The 18122-nt window shown below is 51.2% G+C and overlaps 1 long non-coding RNA gene across 1 annotated transcript; it reads right to left on the bottom strand.

Moving 5' to 3' along the window:
• Positions 1-681: 681 nt before the first annotated feature.
• Positions 682-17294, bottom strand: LOC116478965 (uncharacterized). Its single transcript, XR_009212651.1, has 3 exons — positions 17167-17294; positions 1759-2090; positions 682-759 (listed from the first exon to the last, which is right to left on the bottom strand). It is a non-coding gene; the product is annotated as an uncharacterized LOC116478965 (long non-coding RNA).
• Positions 17295-18122: the final 828 nt, after the last annotated feature.

The following is an 18122-nucleotide window of genomic DNA, read 5'->3' as shown; positions in this document are numbered from 1 at the left end:
AGCCAGCAGCAGGAGGGCAAGAAAGTAGAGGCGAAGCAAAAGAACAGACCAATCTTGATCTCCAAGCCATGGGTCAGCCCTGAGCTGAAGGAAAGGAAGAAGTTTTCAATTGGATGTGAGCATAAATCTCTGAGGCTGAACTGGCCCTGAAAGTGAGTCCTAATTACTAAGATGAGACTCTTCTTACAACCAACAGTAACCAAAAACTTAGAATCTGTCCAAGATGTTGTCAAGAGACAGGGAAAGGAGGCTTAATAGGAGCATGTTTAAAGAAGTGATTGGAAAAAATTAAGCCATTTCCTATTTGCATCCCATCAAGTTTAACCCCTTTATATTAGTCAGAGTAATTCCCACTAGCCACTCTAATAAGTAGCCCCAACATCTCAGTGGCTTTGCGCAGTAAGGTTGATTTCTCAGTGGCTTTGCGCAGTAAGGTTGATTTCTCAGTGGCTTTGCGCAGTAGGGTTGATTTCTCAGTGGCTTTGCGCAGTAAGGTTGATTTCTTACTCATATGACCCAGGTCAGGCAGCTTTCCTAGATGTCTCTCTTCTGTGTGGTGACTCAGGGATACAGGTTCCTTTCATCTTGTGGCTCCACCATCTTGCAGCTTCAAAATTATTCTTGGCATCACTCAGGCAACGAGGATTGTAGAAAAGCACACCAGATAATTATTCACCTTATTCCAGGTAACATATGTACCTTCTGCTCACATCCCATTTGCTGGAGTGAGTCATGTGACCAACCTAAGAGCAAGGGAGGCTGGGAAGTATAAAGAAACTCTCAGATGTGAGTGAACACCAACAGCCTTACCATGGTACTCATTGTACTGGTCAAGCAGCCATCAATCATTACATCTTTCCTTCTACTAATTCTTATCAGAGGCCATCTGTGAGCTAGGCCAATGCCTTCTACATGAACAAGAGGGTGTCAGAGCTTGCTCCTCCTATGGGTATAGTCATTGGGGTATTAGGTATTGACAATTCAGAGTGATGACTGCCAAGATGGGGAAGTACAGAGTATCATGGAAGCATGGATGAGGAGCACAAAACTCAGGAGTTAGGGGAGGCTTCCTGGAGAAAGCAAGACCTGAAGGATGAAAGGAGTCAGCCAGGTGCAAGGTGACAGGTAGAGAGCATCAAAGAGGCTTCCAGGCAAGAGTTGCAAAGGCCTAGAGACCAGAAAGAGCCTCTGGGGTAGCGTAGCCATCCAGCTGTTTTCCTGGGTGCCCATGAGCCCTTTCTCCCACTAGCTATGGCTATGCATAATCCCACTTGGCCCACCCTCACCCCTCCAAGCTGGGCAGTTAGGAAAGGTGGCACATTTCACTTGTGCTGTGTGACCTTGGGCAAGTCAGTAACCCTCTCTGGGCCTTGGCTTCCCATTAGTTGAATAAAGCAGTTGGAAAGTTCCTGAAGGCCCTGTAGCTCAGTAGATGACCTTGTCCAGGTAAGCCCTCTTTTGGGAAATCCTTTGCCCCATTCTAATCCTGCCTCAACAGCAAAGTAAGGCAAGCTGGGCCATGGAGGGAGAGGGGAAGCCAGTGGGCTGGGGGAGGCAAGGGAGACAGCCTGCTTCTCACCTTCCATCCCGAACCCACCACTAATGAGGCCTGTCTGTGGAGTAATTAGCTGCAATCACAGTGGGGTGCATTAGGCAGACACAGCCTCAGTGCAGTGGCAGCAGCTCTTGGGAAGCAAGGGCCCAGGGCTTTGAACACTGCATTACAACGGAGGATGCGTCCTAATGTCACTTAATTACCCCAGACAGCCTCAGATGTAATCGAGCCTGGATGGGCTGGCGGGAGCAGGCACAGGCGTCCAGAGGAGGCTGATGTGTTTATAATGATGCCACTTTGCAAGACAAATCTGGCCTTGGTGAGCTGAAAATGAGGAGGAAGAGGCGGGGGTGAGAGGGAGGAGGCTGTGGCAGCATCCAGACAAGGGTGCCTTCATTCTCCAAAGCCCTAGGAGATCTTCCAGATTTCTCCAGGCAGCAGGAAACTGGGAGGGGGGCAGGTCTTTTCTTCCCACCCCATCATCCAAGAGGCTGTACAGGTTAAGATTTTCCTCTTTGTTCTTTCATTTCATTCCCTGTGAAAGGTGAGTGACAGGAATTGTGAGTGGCAGATAAGGGAGGAGGTCCTGGCAGGTGGGACACTGAAAACCAGACACTGTGAGGGGCCGATGGATGCGCCGAGGGAAGAAGGTGGGGAAGTGCCCACAAGAATGCTGGCTTCCAAAAAAGTCCCATGGACAGGAGGAAGAGCTCTGAGGTACAAATCTGCACACTGAGTTTCAAGGGAGGACTCTCAAGATAGTGCTCCTGCCAATGCATGTGCCTCCAGAGGCCAGAGACCCAGCAATGCAGGCACCTGGGGCCTCTGAAAGGTCCTGAAAGACAGGAATCATGTCTGCCCTGCTCATCTTCATATTCCCAGCACCTAGCACAGTGCCTCAATAAATATTTATTGATTTGAGAAAATGAACAAATGCTACTAACCCACTGATCCCTTTGGGCTGGGTCATTGCTCTCCCTGGACCACAGTGTTGTCATCTGGGAAATGGGGCCAACAATGCCCAGCTCACCTCCCAGGGCTGTGGTGGCAGGTGGCAGGCAAGCTAATGCTCACAAGATCACTTTCTGTGGTGAGGAGCCCCTGGCAGAGGTGAGGGGAGCAACTGCATCTGGTGCCACTCTCTCTCCTGCTTCCTCCACCAAATCCCACAGACCCACCCAGGCTAGACTGACCACCTGGACCAGAAAGAAGTGAAGATCTCAGTGGCCAGGGTTGGGGTGAAACTGCTCTAGGCCTGCAGAGAGGCCAAGAACTCACTCCACCCTTTTCTCTTTCCATCCCTCTCCCCTCTTTGGCCTGACTTATTTCCTAAACACCAGGAATGCAGGCTTCTGGCATCTAGCTGTATTATTTCCAAAACTTCAGGAATGGTTGCCATGGAAGAGAATGTTCTTTGGAGAGGTTTTTCCAAAATACTAATGGGGAGAGGGCATGGTGATGGGACATCACTCAGGAGGGAACTTGCACTGGGAGTGAGTTCAGAATGCCAAGTGGAATGCAAGATGACAAATGGCATTTGGGCCCATGCCTCTCATAGATAAGCAGACAGATGGATGGGAGGCCCTTGGAGGACAACCGGTCCTCAGCGGGCATGAGGTAAGGCTCAGAGTTTGGGAGTGGAAGGCAGATGGTGTGGGCTGCAGAGTGAGGAGGAAGAGAAGGTGCAGACGGATCATCAAGGTTTCTAATACCAGGCAAAAAGTGGGACCCTCCCCTCCCACTCCCCTCCAGGTGAGAACAGTACTGCAGTGATACATCCTGAGGTTACTCCTCTCCCTCTCCTGGACCACTGAGAACCTTTGCAGCAATCTCTGACCTTAGCTAGCTGTGTGACCTTGATCAACTCACTATCCCTTTCTGGGCCTCTATACTTCCACTTGGACAACGAGCTAGCAGGATTGTATGGTTGTTACCACACTTCTAACTTTGACCTTCTGTCTGCCAGTCACAAAGGGGGCTATGGGAGGCACTGGCTTTCCCTGGGGTCTTTGTCACTGAACTCCAGAGCCTACATGCCCCCTCCCCCATAGCCATCACTGTGACCTACAGTGACATTGAGGGACATGTTATTCTCTACCCTGCCCAATGGGCCATGTGCCAACACCTGCCTTTTCCACATAAGCCATCCGTCACTGTCTTGGTGTGTCGGTGGGAAGACAGCTTCATTAGCTCCTCCCAAGCCATTCATCCCCCAGTGCAGAGACAAATGAGGCCCTCCAACCCCCATCAGCCTGGGAGAGTACAGAGTCCTAAGGGTAGTTTCTAAAGGGGTGCGCTGACGTATCTGTTCTCTGTACAGTTCTTCTGCTGGAGGTCATAGACATTCTCCACAAGGCAGGAGACTCAGCCTCAGCATGGATCCCCAAAAGCTCCATCACCACATGACACCAAACCTGATGTCCCCACCATTAGAGGGGTCACTGAGGCACTTCAGCCTCTACAAGTCTATTAAAATGCAAACACTTCTGGCAGGAGGAGGAAGAGCATGAGACTGAGATGCTCCTTTCTCTGCTGTGTGAGCTGGGGCAACTGATTTTTCCTTCCTGGGGAAATCTCAGCTTTCCCATCTCTAAAAAAAGGAGTTGGTCTAGTATCTAAAATCATCTCCAAGCCCTTTGATCACTGATATGAGGTTCAACAGGGCAAACGCTGGGATTCTGAGAATGTGCCAGTATATTTGAGGGAAGGTGAGTGCTCTGAGCCTACTTTCCCAGAGGACCTGAGGCCATCAAGCACATGGCTTCAGTTTGTCAGACACAGTCAGATCCGTTAGCAAACACAGCTCTCCCCTTTAAACCATTTGGAACTTCTGGTTACTAGCCATGGCTTTAGGGGCTCTGCCAAGCAGTGGGCAGTGGGCAGAGTGGATGCCAAGGCCTGTCTTTGTGAATTGGCTAATAGGCCTAGGGAGGAGAGATAATTTTCTTCCCAAGAATTTTTTTCTAGACTGTCAGGATGTGGTTCTGCCTGCTCAGCTGAGATGAGGAGTCCCTCATCTCATGATGCCCATCTTTGCATGATGCCCACCTCATGCATGATGCCACCTCTGGGCCATTTTTAGTTCCCCATGGGTTTAACGAAGAAAAGAGCCACCACTTCTCTACTTACTTGCCCAGCCCAACAGATGGAAGCTCCTTATTTTTGGAGGGCAGAGGGAGAGGCAACTCACCTGTATGGGAACAGTGTGCAGAGAAACTCTCACATCTCCACTAATCAAGTTGGATCCTCTGCAGTTGATCTCCAGAGAGAAAACTTTATGAGGCAGTCTGAGCTCTAGTGGGGTGAGTGGGTTGGAAGCTCCCTGAAAGGTCCCTAAAGTTGAAGGTGGGACAGCTGTGACAACCATACAATGAGAGCATTGGGTCAATCCTCATAGGCTCAGAGTAAACAGAGATGGAGGCTTGTGTGTGACACACCATGTCTTGGCCACTCCATGGAGACATGAGGCAGGATTATCTGTCTACATAAGTGTGACCTTGGCCACCCATGCCAGCTTGGAGTGGGAGCCTCAGAAAGATTCTGTCTCAAAGAGGGGGCCACAAGCCTCAGCTAAGCACTTCTTGGAGTAATCTTCTTTCACTGGCAGCCTTGAAAGAGCAATCATAAGTTTTATTAAAAGAGCTTATTGGGTCAAAATACCACAAGTACTCACCCGTGTTCCACACACACGGTCATGGGAAACTGTAAGCCACTGATCACTGATTCGGACTATGGCCCTGGCCCCAGGGAGTCCCTCAAGGGGAGCCATGTAAGACACAGCCATAGAAGACAAAAGAAACTGAAAGCACATTGAGTATAAGGCCATTGTTTTTCAAGGAGGGGCTCAGGTGGTCAGTGCTCCCAGAGATCAGGAAGGGAGACAGTCAGAGGCAGAAGGAGGGCAGTAGGGATGGCAAAGGCTCAGGGGAAGAAAAGAAGAGTGTGTATGGGGCCTGAGAGAAGGCTCATCTGGCTGGAATGAGGACAAAGCCAGGAAGTGGAGAGGGGCCAGAGAGGGCCTCCAGGACCTGGCTATAGGATTTGTAGCTCGATCCTACAAGCAGAGGGAATCTCTTGAAGGCTTTTGATAACAGAAAGGGCTAGTGCTTGAGGGCCCTGAGAGAACACCTAATCCAGCCCTTCATTTTAAAGGTGGAAATCCTGAGACCCAGAGTTAGGAAGGAACACACTTAAAGTCATCCAGGCCTTTTAGAACCATGGCAAGGCAGGCAAATTTAAGCCACTGACCACTCCATGCCAGAAGTAATTGTGTTCTGTGGGAAAGAGATGCACCCTGCCACCCCAGCCCTGGGGACAGGGCTTTCAACACCACATAGGCTGTGGACAGCTTCCAGCCACCCAGCTTTCATGTTGGAATCAGACAAGAGGCAGGGTATAGAGGGTTTCAGCACCATTCAAATCGTGGACAGTTCCTGTCCATTGGCTTCCCACCAGAAGGGGGTTTGTAGATGCCTTCAGCACCTCGCAAAGCCATGGACAGCTCCTGGCCTCTCAGTTTCCCCAGTGGGGAGCCCAAGCCAGGGGTGAGAAAGCAGTGGGGAGAGGGGCTGGTGTGCTGACTTCTATTATCGGGGGCCCAGATGCAAAATGAATGCCTGTCATATTTATCCTTGTCATCACTAATAATAAGTGGCCTGATTTGTCAAGCAGGGATAGATCCAAAGATGCCAATTAAGAAGAGAGAAAAGCCCAGCTGCATTGTATTTATCTGCTGTACAGATGCATGATGACAAAAAAACAGTCCAGATCTTGGGACCTCCATGCCTCAACCCCTACCCCCCTCCCACCTTCTTTCCACCTCACTTCCCCTGCCTCATCTGCCTCCTCTTCATCTCTTCTGCCTCCCACTCTCTCTTTTCCCTCATGTCTTGTCCCCACATTTTACTGCACTTTCACCTCTCTTCGAATCCTTTATTTTATTTTCTCCTCCATCTTTTCTCTTTCTCCCTTCAACTCTCACCTCCCCCTCTCTCCTAGACCCACTGGATTACTTACCATTCACTCTTACTCTTTGGTTTACCAATATCCCTTCTTTACCTCCCCCACTACATCCCTGTATACTCCCCTCCCAGGTCCCTCTCCTCCAAACCTCTGGGTGCTATGACCCTTGTCTTCCGAACTGGCTTCCTCTCATAATCTCAGTTCACAAAGCATATTCTAGATTCAGAGGGTTAAATGGATGTGAACTACTGAAGGAAAACTAGAAAAGCCATAAATATGAAGGTTTTTACTTAAACTGCAAGCAAGCAGAGCCAATTTTTTAGAGGTTTTAGGTTTGAAAACTAAAATAAGATCTTAGGAGGACAGTTTGACTGAGTCTCTGAATCTAGATTAAAGTCTGAACCTATGCAAAAACTTCTCAATACTGCCATCCCTGGCCCTGAACCAATCATGTCTGAGCCCTGAGGTCACCAGAGCAGGCCTTTTTCGGGTAGCAGAGGGGTTCTAAATAGCAGCAAGAATCTTCATTCTATATCTTAGGTCTCTCCAATCAAGAAGTCACAGAGAAATGCCCCCAAAATAAAAATAGCCCCACAAAGCCATTGTACTCTAAGTGGGGTTCAGGAAGGATGTGAAGACTTATCCATTTGGTGTCTTTTATGGGGTTAAGGAGAAGGTGACAATGCATCATCCTGGTGGTCTCCACTCACTATCATTATGAGAGATTATTGTCCTCTTGTGGAGGACACATCCCACCCAGACATCCCAAGCTGGGGTATGCATCTTTTCCTGTCTCTGCTCCACCAAGGCCATGACTTTCACTCTCTGGGTGATAATGAAAATGGATTTGGGGATTCTGAGTCCAAAGCTGCTTGTATAAGCAGAGGTCCCCTCTTTTTGGACCTCCAGCCCCAAACCCACAACCTCTCCAGCACACAGTGACTTCACATTGCAGGACACCAAGGCTGACCATTGAGATGGGGTTGGGTTGCATTCAGTCTGGCTGAGATGAAGGGCTAGAGAGCAGGCCAGTCTATGGCCAGGAAGAAAAGAAAGCCACATGACCTCTGAGAGACCACTGGTCTTGCCAACCTGGCCAGAACCAGCTTCCCTGGACTTCACCAACTGGGTGTGGACAGGAGGCCCTTAAGCCACATCCTGAAATGTACCTGTATGCATAGGGAAATGAGAAAAACTGCTCCAAACTGGTCGGAATGCTTCTCAGGTAACCACCTCACTTCCTGGTTTAATAACTGCCAATCTCATCGTCCTCTGCCTTTCCTCCATCCCCAGGGGCCACCTGAGAGCATCCCCCACTGATGTCCCTGAGCAAGAACTTTAGGCATTCCTCCAAGGTCCAAGGTTCCCCAGGCACTCTTTCTTCTTCCCAGGCTGCCTGCACCAGAGGCCAAGCCTGAGCCATCCTTGCAGTGGCATGATGACATGTAAGGCCTCTCTAGTGGCCATGGTTTCTTAGGCATTTTGGAAGCCCCCAGGGCACAGGAATCAAGTCACCTGGCTCTAGTCCCAACTCTGGATGCTAATTTGTAGTTTTCAAAGTAGTTCCACATTCATGATCTTTTTTTTCATGATCTTATGTGATCCTCACAACAGCCCTAGGAAGAGACCAAGATGATGTGGTTTTATCTCCACATTTCAGACAAGGAACTTGACATTCATTTTAGAGCCCGAATTAGAATTCAGACTCCTTGGCCAAGTATGGTGGCTCACGCCTACAATCCCAACACTTTGGGAGGCCAAGGCATGAGGATCACTTGAGGCCAGGAGTTCAAGACCAGCCTGGGCAACATAGCAGGATACTATCTGTATGAAAAATAAAATTAATAAAATTAAATAAGATTCCAGACTCCTTGCAACATAGCAAGACACTGTCTCTACAAAAGAAAATAAAATAAAAATTAAATAAGAACCCAGACTCCTTGTTCAATGTTCCTTCTTCTGCTCCATATCTTCAGAGACTATTTCAAGGATAGTCTTGAGATCATGCAATAATCTCTAGATAATGTCTGAAGCTGATCTTGAGTTCTCGAGGAGACAGGTGTCATAGACAAAGAAATGATTGTCACAACCAGTACCTATGAGCAGAGACATATAAAGTCACTTGCTCCTAGTTCAATTTATGCTTACAAAGTCCAGAAATGCTACATGAGCCTGTTTAACACCTCCAAGATCCAGGAATGGCCTTATCGGCCAGGAACTGCCTACTCCATTTTTCTCATTATATTATATTATATTATATTATATTATATTATATTATATTATATTATATTATATTATATTATACTATACTATATTATATTATATTATATTATATTATATTATATCATATCATATCATATTATTATTTTCTTGAGACAGTCTCGTTCTGTTGCCCAGGCTGGAGTGCAGTGGCATGATCTCAGCTCACTGCAATCTCCACCTCCTGGATTCAAGCAATCCTCCTGCCTCAGCCTCCTGAGAAGCTGGGACCAGAGGCATGCACCATCACACCTGGCTAATTTTTGTGTATTCAGTAGACACAGGGTTTTACTATGTGGTCAGAATGGTCTTGAACTCCTGACCTCAGGTGATCTGCCCGCCTCAGCCTCCCAAAGTTCTGAGATTACAGCTGTGAGCAACCACACCCGGCCGCCTGTTTACCTCCTAATGACAAAGTGGGCCACTGAAATTTACTCTGGGCTGGTAAGTTGGCAGTGTTTTCTACAAGCCTGCATCTTGCTCCTCCCTTTTCTACCTATGATTGGAATAATAAAATCATAATGATAATAAACGTTCATTGGGCACATAATGTATTCAAGGCACTGGGCTAAATACTTTACAGACATCATTTCATTTATTGATCACAACAATCCCACAGCGTGGGTAGTATTATCTCCCCTTTTTCAGAGGAGAAGACTCAAGTTCAAGGATAATAAGTAACTTGCTCAAGGACGTAGCTTGAAAGTGGCAATCAGCACTTGAACTCAGATCTGTATTTCTCAAGTGCTGGAGCTTAGGACCAAATTCTTTGTACCCTCCTGTCTTCAGGTCTGGCCCCCAGACTAAGGCCTTGGCGAGGGTGCAGATGGAGGCAATTCTTCCACCAGCAGCAGACCTCAGAGTCCACCCACCTAGACTTGGCAGAAGCTGAGCAGCGCTCTACTTTCCTTTCTGGGACGTTCTCACAGCTCAGCCACTGTAGCAGACACTGGTGGTTCTCCACCTATATCCCCTCTTCCTTCCCATTTCAGGGCACACTGGCCCAATCGCCAACTGCCAACATCTTTATTTCTTTGCCTGAGGACTTTGACTGCTGGGTCCTCTTTGCTGAAGAGAAGGCCAGAAACATCAGGGATGCCTCCTGGGAGCAGCCTTCAAGCAATGGCTGGTGAGACTTGCTACATAAACCCCCCTGCTCCCTCACTCCTTGGGTGGGCGCATGTGCCATGCCAGCTCTCAGGTTCCCCAGCAGGACTGGGCTTCACTCACCCACCATGGGAGCTGGCTCAGTAGTGCCCCTCCTCCTTCCTGCTCTCCCTACAGTGTTTCCCGCACTTAAACGCGTCTCAGGATTGGCTTCTGGCGGAACCCAAACTAAATCTCCCTCTTCCTACTCTCAGCAGCATCCCCGGGGAGGCCACTGGATGAAGTTCAGACTCTAAGTTGGAGTGCAATGCCCCGCGTGCTCTAGCCCTTGCCCACCTCACTTCTGGATACCCTTCTTCCCACACTTGCAAGACTCCTCACACCACTCACCCTACCTGAAGGCCCACCCCACAACCCCATCCCCTCCACTTGGTGAATATTACTCACCTTTCAAGACTCAGCTCCATAGCTACTTCCTCTAGGAATTCATTTCTGACCACCCTCCCTCAGTGAAAGGTAATGATTCCTGCCAGGGAGCCCTAGGTGACCTGAACTTGTCCCCTGCTCCCTCGCTCCTTGGGAGGGTGCATGTGCTATCCCCATCCCTGTGACCCATCGTGGGGCTTACTGTTCATAGGGCCACCTCTCCCACTCAGTGGTGAGCCCCTTGAGGGCAGGGGACAGCCTGATCCATCTCCCAGCTGTCAGGCCAGCTCCCTAATAAATGTGTCCTGAATGAATGACGGTGTCTCTGAGATGAGAGGAGGAAGGGCAGGCAGGAGGCTGTTGGGGCAGGGGGCTGCTGGAACTCATGGTGCAGGGTGTGTTTGGTCCCATCGTGGTCTCAGAACCTGTCCTCCCATGCCCCAGGAGCTCAGCAGTTGGGCCCGTTGAATCCAGTGGGTGCTCTATTCTCTTCCTTTCTCTCAGCTCTGCCTGCCCTGGTCAACGAGCCCGCACCTAACGCAGGGTCTCCCTTGTACCGGCCCCATCCCAGGTGATCAGTGGAGATAAGCTGATATTCTGGAAAGAGCACCAACCCGAGTTTAAATTCCACTGACTACGGGTCCTTGAGCAAATTAAATGGCCTCTGTTTTCTCATCTGAACCTCAGTTTCCCCAACTGTAATGGCTGATAATTGACTATCTCCCTCACAGGGAAGCCGTAGGCATTTGGGATGATAACCATGAAGGGCCTGGCACATCTACTAGAAGATGAGTTGTGCAGGACATGGGAAGTGTGGAACACATTGGGCATTGAAATTTGTCCATTTCAGCCCAGTCCTCCATTTCACAGATGGGAAGCCAGGCCCAGAGAGCAGTTACCTTCCCAAGGTCATGGAGACTGTCAGGGACAGGCCTGCAGGTCTGAGCTGCTTAGTTGTGTTTTTTCCACTGCACCAAGTGGCTGATTTGCAGCCATTGTTGTTTAGCTAAAAATAGTTTAAAATATCTTCTTCCCTCTTCCCCATGGTGGTCCTTGTGCAGAGTTTACCAACAACTCCCCATTCACTACCCTACCCTGGCAAGCCTGCCCCACACCTGGCTGCCCATACCTGCACACACCTCACCTTCATCAGCAAAGATCTATCCACTCCCCAAGTTGTGGATCTCCAGGGCTGCAAGGCTGAGGGCACTGAGAGGGGCTGGGGACTTGTGGAGTTGTGGATCCACCTGCCCTCTCTCTCCCACCATCCCCACCCATGACCCCAAGATCACTCAGCAAGAAGGCCAGACAGACTTGGAGACCAGCTGGGGGGCAGAGGACCCCTTATTCCCTTAGCAAATGTTTGTTGCCCTCCCGTGAAGCTCCAAGCTCTGTGCTAAGCTTTGTGGAGGCAGAGCTAAAACAGTCACTATATGCACCCCAAGATATTCAGGGTTAGGGTAGGTGAAGAGACAAAGCAAGCAAAGAATGAGCTCTTTATGTGAGAGCCAACACTCCTCAAGGCAAACACCAAGAACTGTGGGAATGGGGGCAGCAGGAGTGGGTGGGCACTGGCCTGGGGACACTTCTTCAGGGTTCACAAAATCCTGAGCATCACGGGGCCTGGCAGCAAACCCCAGATCCCCCAGAAAATGCCTGTTATCGGATCAACTTGCAGAGGGAAGCCCAACTTGGTGAGAAGAAAGTAGGGGACCATCCTCTCCCCTCCCCGAACTCTCCCTTCTCCCATCCCCCACATCCCCAGCTCCTGCCCCTCCGCCTCTCACACCATCCTATTAATAACTTGTGATACCATTAGCTTTTGCTGTCACCAGCAATGACAACTCAGAAGCCCCCGAGAGCTGTCTGCAAGGACACAATAAACGAGAACTCTTAATTAACACCTCCCTTAACTAAATAAATTAATTTTATGCAGTTGTGATGTCAGCAATGTGACTTGCCAATGACTGAGGCCACTCGGACAGACTTGGCAAGGGCTGCAGGGCAGGCTCAGCGGGGTGTTAAGCTCTGCGGGGTGTCAGTGGACAGCAGGGCATGGGCGTGAGCGCCAGCCTAGCCTGGCGATGGCATCCCAGGCAGGACAGCCGGGCGGCTGCATGCAGAGTTCCAGAGGGGCAGTCTGGGGACTCAGGGCCTTTCCCAGCTTTGCCACTACCTCCTGAGTGGCATTAGGCAAGCTTCCTCCCCGGGCCTCTGTTTTTCTCATCTGTAACACGGGCATCCTCTCTTGTCATGCCTGCTTCTCAGGGCTGTGGAGAGGATGAGAAGAGGCAGGGTAGGAAAGGGGTTATAAACTATAGAGTGTCGTGCATGTGTGAGAAATGCTGATGACACCACCCTCCAGCTGCTAGTCAGTGCTAGCTGGGCAATTCTGTTCTTCCCCTGACAACACACAGACAGAGTGAAATGGCCCCTGGGTCCCTGGGCAGCCCTGAGCTTCCCCAAGGACAACTTGGGGACAGGAAGACTTCTTCAAGGTCATCACCCTCAGAAAGCCTTGGTTATCCACCCACTCAGCTTATGTGCTCAGAGCAAATGAGGCCAGGACAGTGAGCCATTCCCAGTGCTCCTATTGGACAGAACCTGCACTGGCCCCAGGCTGACACTGGCCCTGACCTGGAGAGATCTCTGGTCCAGCCCTGAGTTGAGGTCCTGAAGCCAACCCCAGCTGTGCCCAGCCTTGACCAACTTCTTCATTCAAGATCCGCGTGAGCCCCCAGCCATTGCCTGAGCCAGCCCCTGACCTCAACCCCTGGCCAAGCCCCAACCCAGCCTTCCCTGTCACCCTTCAGTTCCAATGCCAGTCCACATGCCCCCACCCCAACCAAGCCTAGGACAGCCCCCTCCTCCCACTCAAAACTACACTGTGCTCCAAACCGTGTCAGCCTTGCCTTGGGAAAAAGAGAGAGACCCCAGTGTCCCCAGCAGTTTATACTGTGGGCACCTTCCACAAACCGCAGAGCCCTCCTGCCCACACTATCCCCTCAGCACGTGCCTGTCATTAGCCATTCTTCCCAGTTGGCACTATTTTCAGGCATCTGCACACAGAGACATCTAGCAACTCACCAAAAGCCACATAGCATAGCTGTGGCTGGGCGAGGACGGAGATGGCCACCAAGAGATTCCTAATTCACTCACTCAGCCATTCAGTCACTAAACAAACATGCACTGAGTACCCACATCCATGCCAGGCCCTCGGGGTCAGTTATTGGAAAACAGACATGGCCCCTGCTCTCAAGGGGCTCACAGGCTGGGCAAAGATGAGACTTGTTCCCTGTAACTGCACCAAACTTCTTGCAGTTGCTGCCTCATTCCCTCCCCAACACACACACACACACACACACACACACACACACACACACACACTCCACCCTCTAGGCTGGCAAAGTGGAGACACACTTGAAATTAGCGTAATGGGCTTGTGGGGGTGGAGGGAGGCCCAGGACCTCTCTGTCCATCTGTGATGCTACCAGGAAAGAGGCCCTTGTTGGTGGCTGTGGGAACACGCAGTGCTGCATCAGTAATTGGGTCCATGTGGGCAGGGGATGAGCAATGATGTCCCTATGTCCCCAAGTACACAGGGTGACTTGCAGTGACCCTGCCTAAAGCCCATATCTCCACAGCCGTGATGGAGTAGCAGGCAGCAGCCACTGGGCTGAGGCTGCAGGAGACCTGCCCACCAGGCCTTCCCACGTGTGAGGGCTCTGCACAGGGCAGGATGTCAGGGAGGCTGAGGACAGAAGCCCAGGGGCTGTCCCCAGCTTCTAACATCAGCGGGTCATAGAACTTCCTGCCTCAGCTTCTTGAAATCATGGCATCCTTGACCTCAGGTACCCCTTCCATTGTGCTCTGGCTCTCCCAACTTCTTAGAAGTCTCCTCAACTCCTGGCCCCTTCTGCAGAGGAGGTGGGAGGCAGTGAAATCACGGCATGAAGAGGTGGCGGACCCGAGCTCCAGCCCCCATGCTGCAGGAGCAGCTGTGTGACCTTAGGCAGGTCGCCCAGCCTCATGCACCACCTCAGTGTCTCATCTAAGAAACAAGGCTGTGGGAGCCCTTCCCACAGGGTGGTGGTGACATCAGACTGCCACTGTGCTTGGCTCAAGGCTGGAGGCACAGAAGGTACCCAGCCAACGGGAGTTCCTTCATCTTATCTCACCTGCCACAGAGCCAGTCTCCCAGCACACAGCCCCAAAGCAGCCCCCCAAGTGAGAAGTGCCTTGGGGGTATCTACTGTTCTTTGCTCACCACCCCTCCACAGCCTCCTGTTGGGTGGTCTTCAACTTCTACTTTCCCTCCCCCATGCCCTGACATCTGCCTCCTGCTCCCCATCCCTCACACAGAGCTCTCCTGATGCCTTGAGGCCTCCAGTGCCTCCATTGACAAGGAACTCCAATGGTACAGCCCTAATCTGTGTTCCTTCTTCTGGGCCTCCATATTTTGGAAGCTGGGACTGTTGACCTAAATGTATCCAAAGAAATGACTTCCTAATGATGGAATTACGGATATCAGGCATCTTGGTAGGAGGGAGCTTTGAGGATGAGAGCCTTCTTAACACCTCTCCAGTCACACCACATGGCTCCCCTTCAGGGTAACAGTCTTCCTACACAGAGATCAGTGGTTCTGGAATAAAGCCAACAGCCGCCACCTAGCCCTGAGCATGCTTTGGAACCCACAGCCTGCTCTTGGACAGGAAGGTTCAGCCACAGCAGCCAGGACAGCTGCAGCTTTAAGAACAACTCCTGAGCCCAGAGAAGAATGGAGTGGAGGGGATTGATTTTTGGGTCCTCCTGGAGACTGGGATCCAAAATCAATCCGGCAATTAATAGGCAAGGTGTGAAATGGCTCTGGTTTCAGGCTCCCAGTGTCCCTGGTTGTCTTCCCCAGAGAAGGGGCCCTGCTGCCTCTGTGCATCCTTCCACCCCCCATGTTCTGCGGCTCTGGTGACAGCTCCTGAGAAGTCCAGCTGGCTGGCCCTCTTCCAGGGCCTTGTCACCTGGACAGGGCCACAGGATAAGCTTGGCCAGCTGGCAGGGCTGGGAAGAGGGAGCAGGCAGCCTGGGTTAGTGGCCGGGGAAGGGAAAGCCAATAGGGACCCTTTCAAGCCCCTCCATCTCCACCCCTACATCGCAGGTAAGAAGCAGGACATGGCGGGGGCTTCTAGGGACTCTAAATTTCCAGAGGGCCAGCACCATGGGGGCAAATAACTGTCCATCCTATGCCCTCCAACCACTCTGCTGACCGAGCCTGGTGGACAGGCCCTCCCCTATTGCACAGATAGGCTGCTTGAGCTCCTAAGAATGTGTCCATCCAAGTGCCAAGTGGGTGGAATGGCCCCCAGATGCTCAGAACAGAACTGGACATGGGCTAAGAGCCCTCAAGAGAAGGTTTCTTGGAGAGGTAGGGACTCAGCTGAGTGATTGGGGTGAAACCCAGAAAGGCAAAAAGGAGAAAAGTGGCATGCCCAGTGAGGGATGAGTATGTGCCAAGGTCAGGGGATAAGATAAACAGGTCACAGGACAGTGCGTGACAGTAGGGGGACAGAATGGCCCAGCTCAAGGGCTGGAGCACAGTAGCCTTCAAGGTGTGGGCAGCTGATGTCAGCAGCCAACTCCCGTCCACCCTGCATTCCCTGCTGGGGTCACCCCAGACCCACTGATCTACATCTCTTCCTCGTTCTCCAAGAAGCCCCTCTCTCCAGCCAATGGGCCAGCTGTCAATAGCTACATTTACAATCTCCATTGCCCAAATTTCTTTTCCTCATTTTTCTTACTAAAAGACAGTCTTTAAAAAGGAGTCCCTGAGCTCAGCCCTTTTCCAGCCTCGTTAATTTCATGCCCCACCTCATTTGTTCCAAGGACCTACTTTCCCCTCGCCCGCTGCTGCCTTCCTCCCGCCAGCTATATTCGGATCTCTGCTCCGTCCTCCGTAACCTTGTGTTACGTTACCGCTCAGAGTTCTGCGGGTGTTTTTCTCTGCCAAGGAGCTCTGGACTCAAAGGAACCGCAGAGATTGTCTGTTCACGTCCAACCCCCTCCTCATGCCCGAAACTGGAATCCCTTTTCCAGCCCAAGGTTATCTGGTCTCAGTTGCACTCCTGCAAGGACAGGCTGCTGCTCACTGCAGGGCAGCTTTAACTGAGACCAACTTCTTCCAGAAAGGCAGAATCAATCTGCCACTGATTGCCGTTTCCTCTGTGTGTTTTGTCGGAGTCAAGTCTCACAGACAATACTGTCAGCCCCCAGGTGCAGGGCTCAGTCATCCCTTTCTTAGAAATCCCTTGGACTAAATGTCCTTTGGTTACCTTGGATGTGCAAGACATGCGACAAAGCACCATCCCTTTCTCACACTGCTGCTCGTGCTGAGACACTCACTTCTGCCCCTGTGCCTCCGGCAGCCACTGGGGAAGAGTGGCAACCTAGAAACTTCTCATTTGAGCTGAGAATCACCTCTTGGCCCTCCCCACCCTCTGGAGCTAGCTCTGCCTTCAGGAATCACCTGGTGCAAGTGGAATTCTCCTTCCTCCAGACAGACATTCAGACCTGGAGAATTCCATCATGTTCCTCCCAAGTCCTGCCTTGGCCTGGCTCTGCAGCCCAGGCACCACTCACTCCTCTCCAAAAGACACGGGGCAGTTCACCAACATTTATCCAAGGGTAGGGTCCCTCACTCGGGCTGAGGTCTGTGCACAGCCAGACCGATGTCAAGAGTTAACGCAACGCAAACCTGCACAGGACTTTGGCAGCTGCTCACACTGTTAGTTCGTGTGAAGTCAACAAACGTTCCCAAGTAGATTTTGCACAAACTTCCCTCAAGTTGAGTCATTGGCCCTTCATACCTAGCTGGCAGACTTCACATTTCTCTCTGTTCAATCCCACTTCTTCATTTCACTCAGGAGTCCCAGCCTACAGAAATTCTTTGGGGACCTGTCTTGGCTTCTGTTGGATGGGCTGTCCCTCTCAGCCTGGTGACATGCCCAGACTGGATCATCAGAGGCTGTCTCTAGCAGGGTAACTGTGAGGAGAGAACCCTGGGGCCCCTGGAAACATATTGTCACCCCAACCCCGCCCAACCACCTTGGCTTGCCAGGGGAAGGAGTTTACTGTGGTTCTGCAGTTTCATAAACTGGTTTGGCGGAGCGGGAGTGTGGGGGTTGGCAAACAAGGACCCCAGCCCCTCAGCACAACACCAAAGTGAGCCAAGGCCTCTGAGTCTGATCCCAACCTGCTCCTGCCCACAGGTCCAGAAGGAGGTGCCAGGAGCGCAGGAAGCAGGTGGAAAAGCTGGGGGCATAGACAACTTTGAGGGTACAGAGAGGCCACGAGGGACCAAGGTCTGGGGGATCAACTGTTCCTGGCTCCCAGGGAGATATAACTCCCAAATGAGTGCCCAGACCTCAACAGAAGCTGTCTCTCCTCCTCCTTCTGGTTCTTGCTGGGTGAGGGCCCCACCCACTCCCAATTGGAATGGAGGCAGTGGGTGGTCCTCACAGATCATAGACAGAAGCCCCCCCAAACACCCCATAGAAAGCAAGGGCCTGGGACTCAAAACATGTTTTAAGCAGTCATTTCCCATGAGACTTGCCCAACACCCCAAACTGCAACAGCCATCCTTCGACTCCCACACTGTCCCTAATTTTCTGGAAGCAGAGCAAAGGGAGCCCCCTGAGGAATGGGCTGCTGGATCCTCAGATCGATTTGGGATCTCTCAGTAGGGCCTCGCCCAGGACTTCACCTCTCACTCACCTGCCCACCTGTGGATGCCGGAAACTCTCCCATCAGCCACGGGCTCCTT

The sequence above is a fragment of the Hylobates moloch genome, unplaced genomic scaffold (assembly GCF_009828535.3).
Source record: "Hylobates moloch isolate HMO894 unplaced genomic scaffold, HMol_V3 SCAFFOLD_3, whole genome shotgun sequence".
In the NCBI taxonomy this organism is placed as follows: Eukaryota; Metazoa; Chordata; class Mammalia; order Primates; family Hylobatidae; genus Hylobates; species Hylobates moloch.
Note: the sequence above shows the minus strand (reverse complement) of the source record. Positions and strands in the feature narration are given on the sequence as shown.